Genomic DNA, 14,268 nt, shown 5'->3' with positions numbered 1-14,268 from the left:
TATACACAAAATCATATATGACTTTATGAAACAGTACCAGAGACCATATGTTGTTATCGTGTGAACCTCACAAATATATATATATATTAAAACTCCAAAAACTCCTCTCCCAGCCGAGAGAGAAGAAAAGCAGCACTCGCGGGGTGAGTTTCAGTATTCCTTTAATCCTTTGTACAGACGCGTTTCGGGTCAAGCCCTTTGTCAATGTAATTACAAAAACGCTACCAGGAAGACATTTTATGCAGCGCGTTACTTCTGATGGAAACTGTAGAAGAACTACCCGCTTCAAAACTGCGGGCGCCATATTGGAATGTGCAAGAGTAACATTGTTACATACATCAATAGGAAAAATTGCATTTAAGTTAATCGATACAGTTGATTTGCAAAGCCGTGAATCGGCTAACCAATTATATACATTTTTTATCAGTGTCTATTATGGGGTAAAAAATCCATCAAAAACGCGTACAACTTAAATATACATTTTTTGATACAATGATTATCAAGGCAATTTATCCCATACTGAGTGTACACGTTTAAGCATTTTCCCCTGCAGTATAAGTAATGTTGCCTAGTGAATAGAACATTCCTTTACTATCTTGCCGTGGATCGGCTTAGGCGGCTCCTATCACTAGAAACCGCTCATTAATAACCAGGGTCACCCCCCCAGGTTAAAACAGGTTCCTTCAGAATTAGATGAGTTGGCCTTAGTGTTTACAAATTCAGTTTATTTACCCAGGTGGATGGCTAATTCCTCCCCACTATTCAGACCTGTTGGAATTTTTGTCTGTAAGTCAATGATATAACGTGACTCCAAACGTCTCAATTTCAACAGTCGATTGCCGCCCCTTTCATGTTCCGGTACTTGATCCACCCCGAAATATTGTAGCATATCCCTATTGCTCCGATGTTTGATAGCAAAATGTTTTGCTACAGGAGATGTCATGTCCTTATTGGCTATAGCCCTCATGTGTTCAAGGATTCTCAACTTCACACATTTTATGGTGCTCCCTATGTACTTTAAGTTGCAGGGACATACCAGGCAATACACCACATACGGTGTTTGGCACGTGATGAAGGAACCAATGGTTTTCTTCCTCATCACCCCCGGGATTTCATAGCCCAAGACCCTTTTGCTGTATGCACAGGCCTTGCATTTGCCACAGGGATAGAATCCTTTCATCTCTGCCAAGGTATTTGTCCTAGCAATGGGAGCCTCTAAGTGGCTGTGTACCAGGAGATCTTTAATGGACTTTGTTCTTTTGAAGGTTACTAGTGGGTTTTTCGGGATATCTGCACCAATGATGGGATCAGTCTTTAAAATATGCCAGCTACGGCGCAGTATTTCTTTCAATCTGTTGGCATTGTTGCTGTATGTTGTTATTAAACGGAATTTGCCTTCATCTGGTTTCTTGTGATTTATTCTTTCCTTTAACAGTTCAGCTCTATCAATCCCTGATATTCGTTTCAGAGTTTGAGTTAAGAGAGCAGGACAATAACCTCTTTGTACGAACCTATCTATACTATCTTTCGCTGCATTTTGGAAGTCGTCCTCTCGTGAGCAGTTGCGTTTGAGGCGCAATAGCTCCCCGTAGGGGATACTTCGTTTTAGGTTCACTGGGTGTCCGCTCTCCGCGTGCAAAACGCTTTTACCAGCGGTGGGTTTGCGGTATAGGGATGTTGTTACTTGGTTGTCAATGATAGTTACACGGAGATCGAGGTAGCTCACTGCCACTGAGCTCACCTCGCCAGTGAACTTCAAATTAACATTGTTAGTATTCAAATGTGAGATGTAATCTCTGGCACTTTGTTCTGACCCCCTCCATACCAGGAAGAGGTCATCAATGTATCTATGCCATTTGATCACATTGCTAGTCCAAGTACTATTCCCTTCGGACCAGGCCACCTGCTCCTCCCACCAGCCTACGAATAAATTCGCATAGCTGGGGGCGAAGCAGGTTCCCATGGCGGTCCCGGAGATTTGTCTAAAGAGCTCACCCTGAAAAAGAAAAAAGTTATTCAACAGGCAGAATTCCGTTAATTCCAGCAACATAGTACTGTGTCCCGCATACTTCAAAGGTCTCTTCATCATGAAATATTCAATTGCTTTCAAGCCTTGCGCGTGCTCAATGCAAGTGTATAAACTTGTTATGTCCATCACAATCAAAACATACATGGGATCCCAAACTAGGTCCTGCAATAGTACAATGAACTCTTTCGTGTCCCTAATGTATGAAGATAATTTGAGCACTGATTGAAAGAGAAAGTGATCGATAAATACTGACAGATTCTCCGTTAGGCTGCCCATTGATGAAACTATTGGGCGGCCAGGTGGTGCCCTAAGATCTTTATGTATTTTGGGCAGGTGATAAAAGGTAGGAATTACTGGATAGTTTGATCGTAAAAAAAGATATTCCTCAGTATTCAACATATCTTTATTATGCCATTTCTGTATTAGCTTGTCATATTCTTGTATGCTCTCTTGATATTTTCTCATGGTGGTAGGTTCATAATGTTCTCGGTTCAGAAGTTGTCTCTTGGCCTCTTCCACATACATGTCCTTAGTCATTATTACTACATTCCCCCCTTTATCGGAAGGTTCGTAGATTATTGAAGAGTCGTCTTGAAGATTTTCTTAAAGCTTTTTTTTGTCCTATGGTTAAGGAATTGGTGACTCTTCCTTTTTCATTCTTTTTAGACGTGCGTAGTCTTATTAGGTCTTTTATTACAGTCTCAGAAAAGATGTCGATCGAATCTTGGGCCATTTGTGGAAGGAAGTGGGAGATAGGTTTGAAAGGGCTGTGTGGAGCTTCTTGGTCTATGCCCACCTTCCTACTTCTCTGTGTCAGACTTATTCCATCAGAGTTACTCACTGGGGTTTCAGATCTTATCTCCTCCAGAATTTCCAGGGTTTCCAAGTCACCCAATTGGATGCTGTCAGTCTCCAAAATTTTATTTTGTCGTGTTTCATGTGTTGTCGGTTTGGTTTTATAATACTTGTGTAACTTTAGTTTCCTGGTAAATTTAAAGAGGTCAATTCTGGTTTGGGTAAATTCCAGATCTTTATGAGATCTTTATGAGGGCAGAACGAGAGAGCTTTGCAAATCAACTGTATCGATTAACTTAAATGCAATTTTGCCTATTGATGTATGTAACAATGTTACTCTTGCACATTCCAATATGGCGCCCGCAGTTTTGAAGCGGGTAGTCCTTCTACAGTTTCCATCAGAAGTAACGCGCTGCATAAAATGTCTTCCTGGTAGCTTTTTTGTAATCACATTGACAAAGGGCTTGACCCGAAACGCGTCTGTACAAAGGATTAAAGGAATACTGAAACTCACCCCGCGAGTGCTGCTTTTCTTCTCTCTCGGCTGGGAGAGGAGTTTTTGGAGCTTTAATATTACACGGCGCATCAACCGTGCAGCGGCACCCACCGCTAGAGCCCCGTCACTTTTGGTGCAACTGGAGCGATTATTTAACTTTTGACGGAGGCACCGCCCAAGCATAAGGACTATTTTTGGAGTCGCTTTCCGAGGAGCCGAGGCCGACACTTGATATATAAGTGGAGTTGCCGGCGCGACCGGAGTGGAATAACCAACGACCGACTACACAAAAAATTCGGGTAAGTCGACACCCACACCCTGCAAAATTCCTATTTTGACAGCGTGTTGTGGGACGCTTGGGTGTGGTGAGGGGTTGAGTTTCAGTTAACGCTTTAAACGGAGACCGAGACTGGTTGTCCCAAAATCCAGGAACTTATGTTTAACAATACAGCGCGAGAGGAGGCGGCCGCCGGCATGTTTAACAAAAAAACAGGTGGACAAACACGCACCATGGCAGTGAGTAGGGTCAAAAATACAGATCCACTGGCCCAGAAATATATAAAGCTTGAGAGACTATTTGAGAGAGAGACGCGGAAGTGGTGGGAAGCAACCTCGCTGGAGAATTACATCAAGGTGGGGAGAGTCCCACGGGGCTTACGCGTATACACTATCCCAGCATACGAAAATCCAGATCCCCAGCTCCTTGAAGAGTGGCACATACATACTGCAGAATTCTGTAAAGGTAGTTTATTATTACTTGTCAAATTCGCATGGAGCGATAGGGAGAAGGCATTGGAGGAAATAAAATCACTTGAGGAAGAACTAGAGAAATCTCCGGAAAACGCACAACACCAAGAAATGATGGTTGAAATGAAGAAAAGACTGACCAGATATGAAACCAAGATCAGATTGAGAAAAGAGGAGAAATTTGATAGGGACGAACGGGACTATTCAATGGGGAGAGTTCTTACTTTCGCCAAGAAATTTGATAGCCCAAGGAGAGACTTATCTAGACAAAAACAAAATCCTGGACAGCCCCCCGAAAGAATCGAAACCTCGGAATCGGAAGTCACTGGATCCGACGAAGAAGTATCAGCAGGACCATCAAGGTCAATGAAAACTCCTTTTCACGAGGAATTCGATTTAATTCGACATGCATGGCTCGGGGAGGGGAAAGTAAAGCCCCCGGAACAGACACAGAAAAACAAGGAGGGGCGGTCGGAAGAGGACGCGGAAGAGGCAGAGGCAACAATCTGGCACGCGGGAAAGCGAAGAAGGGAGGCACCCGCTAAATACATCTGAAACTCTAACTATTGTGAACCTGAGTCCCAAACAACTGACTAAGGATGAGGAAACCGTATTAAAACTAGGCCTCTCGTTCTGCCCTCATAAAGATCTGGAATTTACCCAAACCAGAATTGACCTCTTTAAATTTACCAGGAAACTAAAGTTACACAAGTATTATAAAACCAAACCGACAACACATGAAACACGACAAAATAAAATTTTGGAGACTGACAGCATCCAATTGGGTGACTTGGAAACCCTGGAAATTCTGGAGGAGATAAGATCTGAAACCCCAGTGAGTAACTCTGATGGAATAAGTCTGACACAGAGAAGTAGGAAGGTGGGCATAGACCAAGAAGCTCCACACAGCCCTTTCAAACCTATCTCCCACTTCCTTCCACAAATGGCCCAAGATTCGATCGACATCTTTTCTGAGACTGTAATAAAAGACCTAATAAGACTACGCACGTCTAAAAAGAATGAAAAAGGAAGAGTCACCAATTCCTTAACCATAGGACAAAAAAAAGCTTTAAAAAATCTTCAAGACGACTCTTCAATAATCTACAAACCTTCCGATAAAGGGGGGAATGTACTAATAATGACTAAGGACATGTATGTGGAAGAGGCCAAGAGACAACTTCTGAACCGAGAACATTATGAACCTACCACCATGAGAAAATATCAAGAGAGCATACAAGAATATGACAAGCTAATACAGAAATGGCATAATAAAGATATGTTGAATACTGAGGAATATCTTTTTTTACGATCAAACTATCCAGTAATTCCTACCTTTTATCACCTGCCCAAAATACATAAAGATCTTAGGGCACCACCTGGCCGCCCAATAGTTTCATCAATGGGCAGCCTAACGGAGAATCTGTCAGTATTTATCGATCACTTTCTCTTTCAATCAGTGCTCAAATTATCTTCATACATTAGGGACACGAAAGAGTTCATTGTACTATTGCAGGACCTAGTTTGGGATCCCATGTATGTTTTGATTGTGATGGACATAACAAGTTTATACACTTGCATTGAGCACGCGCAAGGCTTGAAAGCAATTGAATATTTCATGATGAAGAGACCTTTGAAGTATGCGGGACACAGTACTATGTTGCTGGAATTAACGGAATTCTGCCTGTTGAATAACTTTTTTCTTTTTCAGGGTGAGCTCTTTAGACAAATCTCCGGGACCGCCATGGGAACCTGCTTCACCCCCAGCTATGCAAATTTATTCGTAGGCTGGTGGGAGGAGCAGGTGGCCTGGTCCGAAGGGAATAGTACTTGGACTAGCAATGTGATCAAATGGCATAGATACATTGATGACCTCTTCCTGGTATGGAGGGGGTCAGAACAAAGTGCCAGAGATTACATCTCACATTTGAATACTAACAATGTTAATTTGAAGTTCACTGGCGAGGTGAGCTCAGTGGCAGTGAGCTACCTCGATCTCCATGTAACTATCATTGACAACCAAGTAACAACATCCCTATACCGCAAACCCACCGCTGGTAACAGCGTTTTGCACGCGGAGAGCGGACACAAAGTGAACCTAAAACGAAGTATCCCCTACGGGGAGCTATTGCGCCTCAAACGCAACTGCTCACGAGAGGACGACTTCCAAAATGCAGCGAAAGATAGTATAGATAGGTTCGTACAAAGAGGTTATTGTCCTGCTCTCTTAACTCAAACTCTGAAGCGAATATCAGGGATTGATAGAGCTGAACTGTTAAAGGAAAGAATAAATCACAAGAAACCAGATGAAGGCAAATTCCGTTTAATAACAACAAACAGCAACAATGCCAACAGATGGAAAGAAATACTGCGCCGTAGCTGGCATATTTTAAAGACTGATCCCATCATTGGTGCAGATATCCCGAAAAACCCACTAGTAACCTTCAAAAGAACAAAGTCCATTAAAGATCTCCTGGTACACAGCCACTTAGAGGCTCCCATTGCTAGGACAAATACCTTGGCAGAGATGAAAGGATTCTATCCCTGTGGCAAATGCAAGGCCTGTGCATACAGCAAAAGGGTCTTGGGCTATGAAATCCCGGGGGTGATGAGGAAGAAAACCATTGGTTCCTTCATCACGTGCCAAACACCGTATGTGGTGTATTGCCTGGTATGTCCCTGCAACTTAAAGTACATAGGGAGCACCATAAAATGTGTGAAGTTGAGAATCCTTGAACACATGAGGGCTATAGCTAATAAGGACATGACATCTCCTGTAGCAAAACATTTTGCTATCAAACATCGGAGCAATAGGGATATGCTACAATATTTCGGGGTGGATCAAGTACCGGAACATGAAAGGGGCGGCAATCGACTGTTGAAATTGAGACGTTTGGAGTCACGTTATATCATTGACTTACAGACAAAAATTCTAACAGGTCTGAATAGTGGGGAGGAATTAGCCATCCACCTGGGTAAATAAACTGAATTTGTAAACACTAAGGCCAACTCATCTAATTCTGAAGGAACCTGTTTTAACCTGGGGGGGGACCCCGGTTATTAATGAGCGGTTTCTAGTGATAGGAGCCGCCTAAGCCGATCCACGGCAAGATAGTAAAGGAATGTTCTATTCACTAGGCAACATTACTTATACTGCAGGGGAAAATGCTTAAACGTGTACACTCAGTATGGGATAAATTGCCTTGATAATCATTGTATCAAAAAATGTATATTTAAGTTGTACGCGTTTCTGATGGATTTTTTACCCCATAATAGACACTGATAAAAAATGTATATAATTGGTTAGCCGATTCACGGCTTTGCAAATCAACTGTATCGATTAACTTAAATGCAATTTTGCCTATTGATGTATGTAACAATGTTACTCTTGCACATTCCAATATGGCGCCCGCAGTTTTGAAGCGGGTAGTCCTTCTACAGTTTCCATCAGAAGTAACGCGCTGCATAAAATGTCTTCCTGGTAGCGTTTTTGTAATCACATTGACAAAGGGCTTGACCCGAAACGCGTCTGTACAAAGGATTAAAGGAATACTGAAACTCACCCCGCGAGTGCTGCTTTTCTTCTCTCTCGGCTGGGAGAGGAGTTTTTGGAGCTTTAATATTACACGGCGCATCAACCGTGCAGCGGCACCCACCGCTAGAGCCCCGTCACTTTTGGTGCAACTGGAGCGATGATATATATATATATATATATATATATATATATATATATATATATATATATATATATATATATATATATATATATATATATGGAAAACATGTTTCTACATATTAGCAATTCTTAGGCATAAAAAAAGGAAATAAATATGCACTAATATTTATGCAAATTAATTGCCATAAATAAGAATGATTAACACAATATAGGCTGCACAACATTGGATAATGAAAAGAAAGGAAAAGACAACAGAAAGAGGAAAAAGGGCAAAGAAGACATAATACATGCTGGTGCTTTGCACATACATACAATACGATAAAAGATACTTGTAGGACCTTAAGCATGCATCTCTCTAATTTAGCAAGTAGCAAATGCTTTCAGTCTTGAACCTGTCCCTTGTGATCCTCAAGAGTAGTGCAGAAAGTCAAAATAACATCTAGATATCAACAAAAATATTCAAATCCCATGTGACTGATTAATAAGATTTTGGACAGCACCTGGTGAGTTGGCCAACACACAATGCATGGCCAAATTCTCATAGCACCCACATTTGCTACATTCGATGCTGTCCTTAATTTGTTCTACATTGTAGGCACCTCTTTAATCCAATTTAGTGAAGCATTTTGCAGCCACAAGGTGATCTAACATGACTCTGAAATGAGGGGTAATGGATGTTTGTTTTGAACTGTGGTGACTGTCAGTGGAAGTGATGTTGAGCAGTCGCAGGATTCTTACGGGGGTAGCATGGGGGGGTCGAGCTCAGCACTCAACAAACCTTCATCTGCAGAATAATTGATGGTCCAACCCAGGTCTTGACTTTCAAGCAGAAAAGTACTTTTAATGCACACTAGAACATAATACTACACACACTAATAAGCAGATGTTACAATTGAGTGTGCTGGCACCTAGGATGGACTAGCGTCTCTTCCTGCTATGGCCCACGGCCCAGGTTTTACCTGCCTACCTTTCTGGTTTGGGCACTCAGTGTGATTAGGCTCAGGTGTCGACTACTCCCTTTCTCAGTCAAATAAGCTCTCCTTCTCATCAGTTCTCTCATGCTTTCTTACCCCTAAGTCTGCTACACTCCATGTGTTGACGCCGGGTGCCTCTGATGGTTGCACACTCACCCTCCTCTGGGCTGAGCCAAAGGCTGGATTCTCAGCCTCCGGTTGACATGGCTGAAGTTAGGGTCGGGGTTGCCTGGTGAGCTGGATCTTCTTCATGGCTGGTCCGGCGGATGCTCGTGTAGCCGTGCTTGGGTTGTCCAGGACTGGATATGTGCGGCCTAACCTGGCCAGATGAGAGCAGAATTGGAGGCTTCCCATAGGCGTCTTTTGTCCAGTGTTGGTTCACGGCTTCTAGGAATCTATGGCCTTGGAGTTCACAGCTGCTCTGGGACGCACTGTGACATGGGTATTTGCAGGGTATTCGAGTTCAGGGGCAGAGTGGCACAGATCATGCTGTAATGTTCATTGGGTCAGACACAGAAGCACAGACCAAGCCATAACCCTGAGATTGGGTTGAGTGGCTGAGATCACGTGCAGCGGCTTGGATCACACTGCACTTCTTATTTCAGGTGCAGCAGCTCAGTCTAGGCAACAGGCTTAAGGATTCCTGCAAGGAATTGCACTATAGAGTCTTAGGCCCTCTGTCACCGGGCACGCAAATAGCATTCCACAGTCCTTCTAATGACCAACTACTGCTCCAGGCTCATTGTGCACCTCACTCCTCCTGGACACTCACTCCCCCCGAGGAATGGCAGACTCCTTCCCTCACTCAACAGGCAGGCTGGCTTCTTGGCACTTCACGACAGGTAATCAGCTCTTGGAAGTTGGATGTCAGCCAGCATCAGCACTGTGGCACTGAAGTCCTCTGAGCACTCTGCATAGTATTCACTTCCTTGGTCATGGAGAACTTGGAACTGAAACAGCAAGTGGGTCGGGAGGTGCCCACTTTTATAAAGTCAAAGCAGACAGGAGATCCAGACCCACTGTCTCTACTTTCAAAATCAGTTTGGGTTGGTTCTTCTTTTAAATGTCCTCTTCAGGCTGCTCTCTAGAAACAGCCTTTGTGTAAAGTGATGTTACTCACAATAGAGTTGTGTCTGGTCTGGAGCACCCATAGCAGAGGCACAAAGAGGTGTGAGCTTTCAGCACCTGGCTGTCATCAGCCAAACTGAAGAGTGAACAGGGGGAAGACAAAAGCCTGAGTTGGTCTTAGGGATCCTTTCACCTCGAACAACAAAGGCTGTGGTCCCACCCTTCACCCACCCCCATCTACAAAATGGCAGTGTAAAGGAATATTCTCTGTAAAAGGTCTCATAGAATTCCTAAAGGAGCCTTGACTTCTCTCTTCCCATGTCGTTGCCTAGGTCTCCTCCTTCCAGCTTCAGAAATGTCAGTAATACACTTCCACTGTCTGGGAAAACAACGTCACTTCTATTTGTGCTCAGTTCTAGGCTTGGGGCATCTAAAACAAAATTGCAACCACCGCCATTACTCTGGCTTACTCATAGACACTATCCATATATCACGAAGGTCACATACACATCCACCTACAGCATGCACTTGGGATGTTACAGCTAAGAACTTGGTTAGCGCATAGAAACAGAATTTACATGTGTGGGCCAGTAGCAGTGCTGAATTTGAGCCGGTGGTTTCCGGTGCTCGACACAGGCACTCAATTGTCAGGACCGGCTCTAGTGACAGTCCACCACATGGTGGTGCTGTCTGAGATGAGCACACCAGCCATGTTTACTAAGTCAAATGGCATTGAAAATTAGTCATTCCAACCTCTCACGACATATCATAGCTTTGTGTGACCTGAAATAGTCAGAATTGTCACACTTGTAGGAGTGTGATGATTAGGTGTTATGTTGGTACTGTCATTGGCCGCACTCAGGGCCGGGCTGGCCATAGTGGGCCCCGGGCATTTCCCCGATAGGCTGCTATGGTGGGGGCCAGTTTTGGGCGCCTGTGGGGCCACTTTTTTTACAGGGGGTTGGCAATACTGGTACCCTGTAACAAAATCGTCTGAAACCGGCCCTGGCACACTGCTCAGCTGTACTCCCCCTCACTCCAGGTGGGCCGGCTGAGCAATTTGCCAGGGCCGGTTTCTGTTACCAATCTGGCCCTGGCAACACTGACTGGGGCATTGTGTGGTGCAGGCTGCAGTGGATTTTCAAGAGAAGCCCTGGCACTTCATTTTTTTTATACAAATTAAGCACTAGCCAGTCATCCCCCACTCCAGTGACACACATTAAAAGGCTACAACTATGAGCTCACAAAGCACTGTAGGATGCCTATATAAATGGGATACGATGGTGTACAGATGATGTCAAAAATGAATGCCTTCGTATGCCCAGAGTTACTACCAATAGTTTTCTTGCGTGACATCCTCTGAATTTAATGGAGAGCTCTCTACGGCACAAACCAGTTCCATTTTCACCTTTTGGAAAAGAGATACACAACGAAGTGTGGCAGGTATCCATAAATACCGCAGATGATCTCGAGGCAATTAGAGAAGTTACTGAAAGTGGTCCTTTGTCAATGGCATAGGCAACAGTAGAAAGAGCTGAGTTGATTCAGTAGTAGGCTTTTGTGTGATTAGGCCTTGGTCCTGCCTACTACTCAGGATTAAGTGTTTGAGTTTTCGGGAATCTGTGGTCATTGGCAAAGATAATGCCCTGGTGACCCACAATATAAACTTAGAAACAATTCCATCCATCACTTGTACACTCTAGTGTGTTGCCCAAAGCGGGACGGGTATGCCAAGATGTGGGTCCAGTGCACACTGTAATGCTGAGACCAGCTATACATGACTTATGAGCCCTTACTAGAGCTAAACCGGTCCAGGGTTGCTTTTGTTCCAGTTCAGGGAGGACCTGGTCTGGCCATTCTGGCTGGACTGTTTCCACTGGAGCTGGGTCAAAACTAATTTGCATATGGCTTGGTCAAAACTGAGGTGAGATGGTGTGACAAATATCAAAGGACTGGGATATGGCCCGAGTGATTACCAGTGGCTGAGATTAATTCAATAATTCCGACATCACTTTTTTGTATTCTTTAGGGTTGGAAAATTAAGGCACAAATTGTCTTCGGAATATTGGGAATTTATGAGGGTTGGACCCCTGGAAGGTAGCCTCAAGTCTGTCCCAAAATGCACAACTACTAATGACTAACGGGATCATTTAAATTTAGGTGGGGAGACCCGTAGTCCTCCAGGGCAGTGCAGGCCCTGCCTCTACCCCCAGATAATCGGATAATGAACTGCCTACCATATTGAGAGATCCGCACTTTCCGCAGGTTTATTTCTGTAGCTATAGTACATCCCCTGGTGTAAGCACAGATGAATTCTGACTGAGAGTAATGTTTTTTTCAGCCCATTTGGCATGTCTTTTAATATTTGTAAAATAAAATAATAAAAGGAGTTGAATCTCAATAGCAAAAAAAAAAGCCTATGATACACTGGGAGTTTTCAATGTTCTCATGAGGGCCAGTGTTTGTTTTCTCTGCCCGGATCAGCCATGCCTCACATGATGGACCATTGAAAAAACAATAAAAATCAACTATGATCACCCTAGCTTAACTAGAGTGGTGTGGCTGCCATTGTGGCTTGGCAGGCCTGTGGTGGATGGAGTAAAGGGTTTCGACGGGAGGACCCGCTGAAATTCCACCGCCAGAATCCCCGCAGTTCCTCCTCGCCTCTAAATGAGTTGGATAACTGTGAGTTTGGCGCCCTGGGGACTCTAAATGATCATATCTGTCCTGGTTTCCAAAGGTAGATTACCAGACCTATGGTTGTCCCTAACACAGGCCCACCAAGAACCTAACAAGATTGTGCATGCATTTTTCCACTATTTCAACATGATTTTATTACCAAAAGCCTTCTCTAAATCTTTCTAGAGACATTCAAGTCCACCAAGACTGGTGTGTTTTTTACTAGAAGTGAAGATTCCTAGCATGACATTGCTACATTGTGCCTGAAGCAAACTACAGTGATATTCATGCTTGATGTCCAGCCCTCCACCTAGTAATGGTGTATTAATTGACTGTCAGGTTACTGCATTTAGTAGCACATATGTGTAAACATTTAGGGGCAGATTTACAATAACTGGCGCATCCCCAGGGATGCGCCAGTTATTGTGCACCATACTGCAGTCTCCATGGATGCGCCGCATTTATAATGCGGCGCACCATGGCTCAAAAACGGCACAGATGCGTCACGCATCTGTCCCGTAAAAGTGGCGCATTGCTGGAGTTGCGTAGCAAGTGCGACGCAGCTCCAGCAATGCTTTGGGGGGCCCTATTCTGCCAATGCTACGTCAAGCCTTACGCTTGCTTCAAGCAGGCGCAGGGTTTTGACACAGCATTGGCCTAAAAGTGACTGAGTGAAATCTTGTAGATTTCACTCAGCCATTTTTAGGAGGCGTTCCTGCGCAGGAACGCCTCCCCCCCCCTGTGCCGGAACGCCTCCTTATGGCGCAGGGCTTTACAACGTGACGCATCTCCCAGATGCGTCACGTTGTAAATACCCCGCACCATGGCGCAGGATTTGCGCCGCCGCTGCATCACAAAAGTGACGCAACGGCGGTGTAAAATCGGCGCAAAGGGCTTGTAAATATGCCCCGTAATTTATTGAACATATAAATCGTAATTTTATAATGAGGCAAGATATATTAGACAGATGCTGGAGATGTATCAGATATATTGCAAGAAATTATAGAATGATTCAAGGCGATTCTGTCCCAAGTTTGTTGAGAACAGAATTGTGTTCAAATGAAAAAATCAGTACATTAGCAATATATGGGAGTGTAGGCTAGGCACAGTGAAAAAGAATGCTATGAATGATTTTTTGAAAGCTGGTGTCAAACCTAAGCAGTCCGTTAAATCTTTTTTTAACATTACAGACCACCCTTTTAATTGAACCATATCTTTTATACAATCTGTCTGATCACCATCGATTTCTGTTAATCCGCTTCAGATTTACTAGCTGTTACCTGGGGTAGTTCATATGGCAATATAACCATCCCCTGTATCTGTGATAATTGCTTGGCCGAGGAGACTTTGCACTTTATTATGTTTGGCACTTTCTTCAAAAGATTAAGAAAGCTTTTTATTGTCCTATTATTTGCTGACTAACAGTTTGCATAAATTCACCCAGCCCTGTTTTATTTGATGCTGCTACCGGATGAATTGCCCTGGCTTATGTTTCCTTTTCTCAAGTTCGCGCCGGGACACTCTGCCGAGTACCTGTGCGCGTTATATAAATATATATAACAAAACATAACTTAACATAGCTACTTTTTTATCGGTTACAGCCCGCTTGAGGAAATCCCGATTATCTGTCTATTCTCACAGGCTGCTCCATTGTTGTTTCCTTTTTTGCATTTTATTCATGTTTTTTTTTAACTGGGTGTTCTTGAATGATCTGGTACTGTTTTTTTTATGGTTTCATGTTATCAAATGAAATAAAATCTGGTGTCAGTCTCTCCTGCAGAATTGGTTGCAAGTGTATGAGACTGTC

The sequence above is a fragment of the Lissotriton helveticus genome, chromosome 10, assembly GCF_964261635.1.
Source record: "Lissotriton helveticus chromosome 10, aLisHel1.1, whole genome shotgun sequence".
Taxonomy (NCBI): Eukaryota; Metazoa; Chordata; class Amphibia; order Caudata; family Salamandridae; genus Lissotriton; species Lissotriton helveticus.
The sequence above is the reverse complement of the archived record's forward strand: the minus strand, read 5'-3'. Positions refer to the sequence as shown.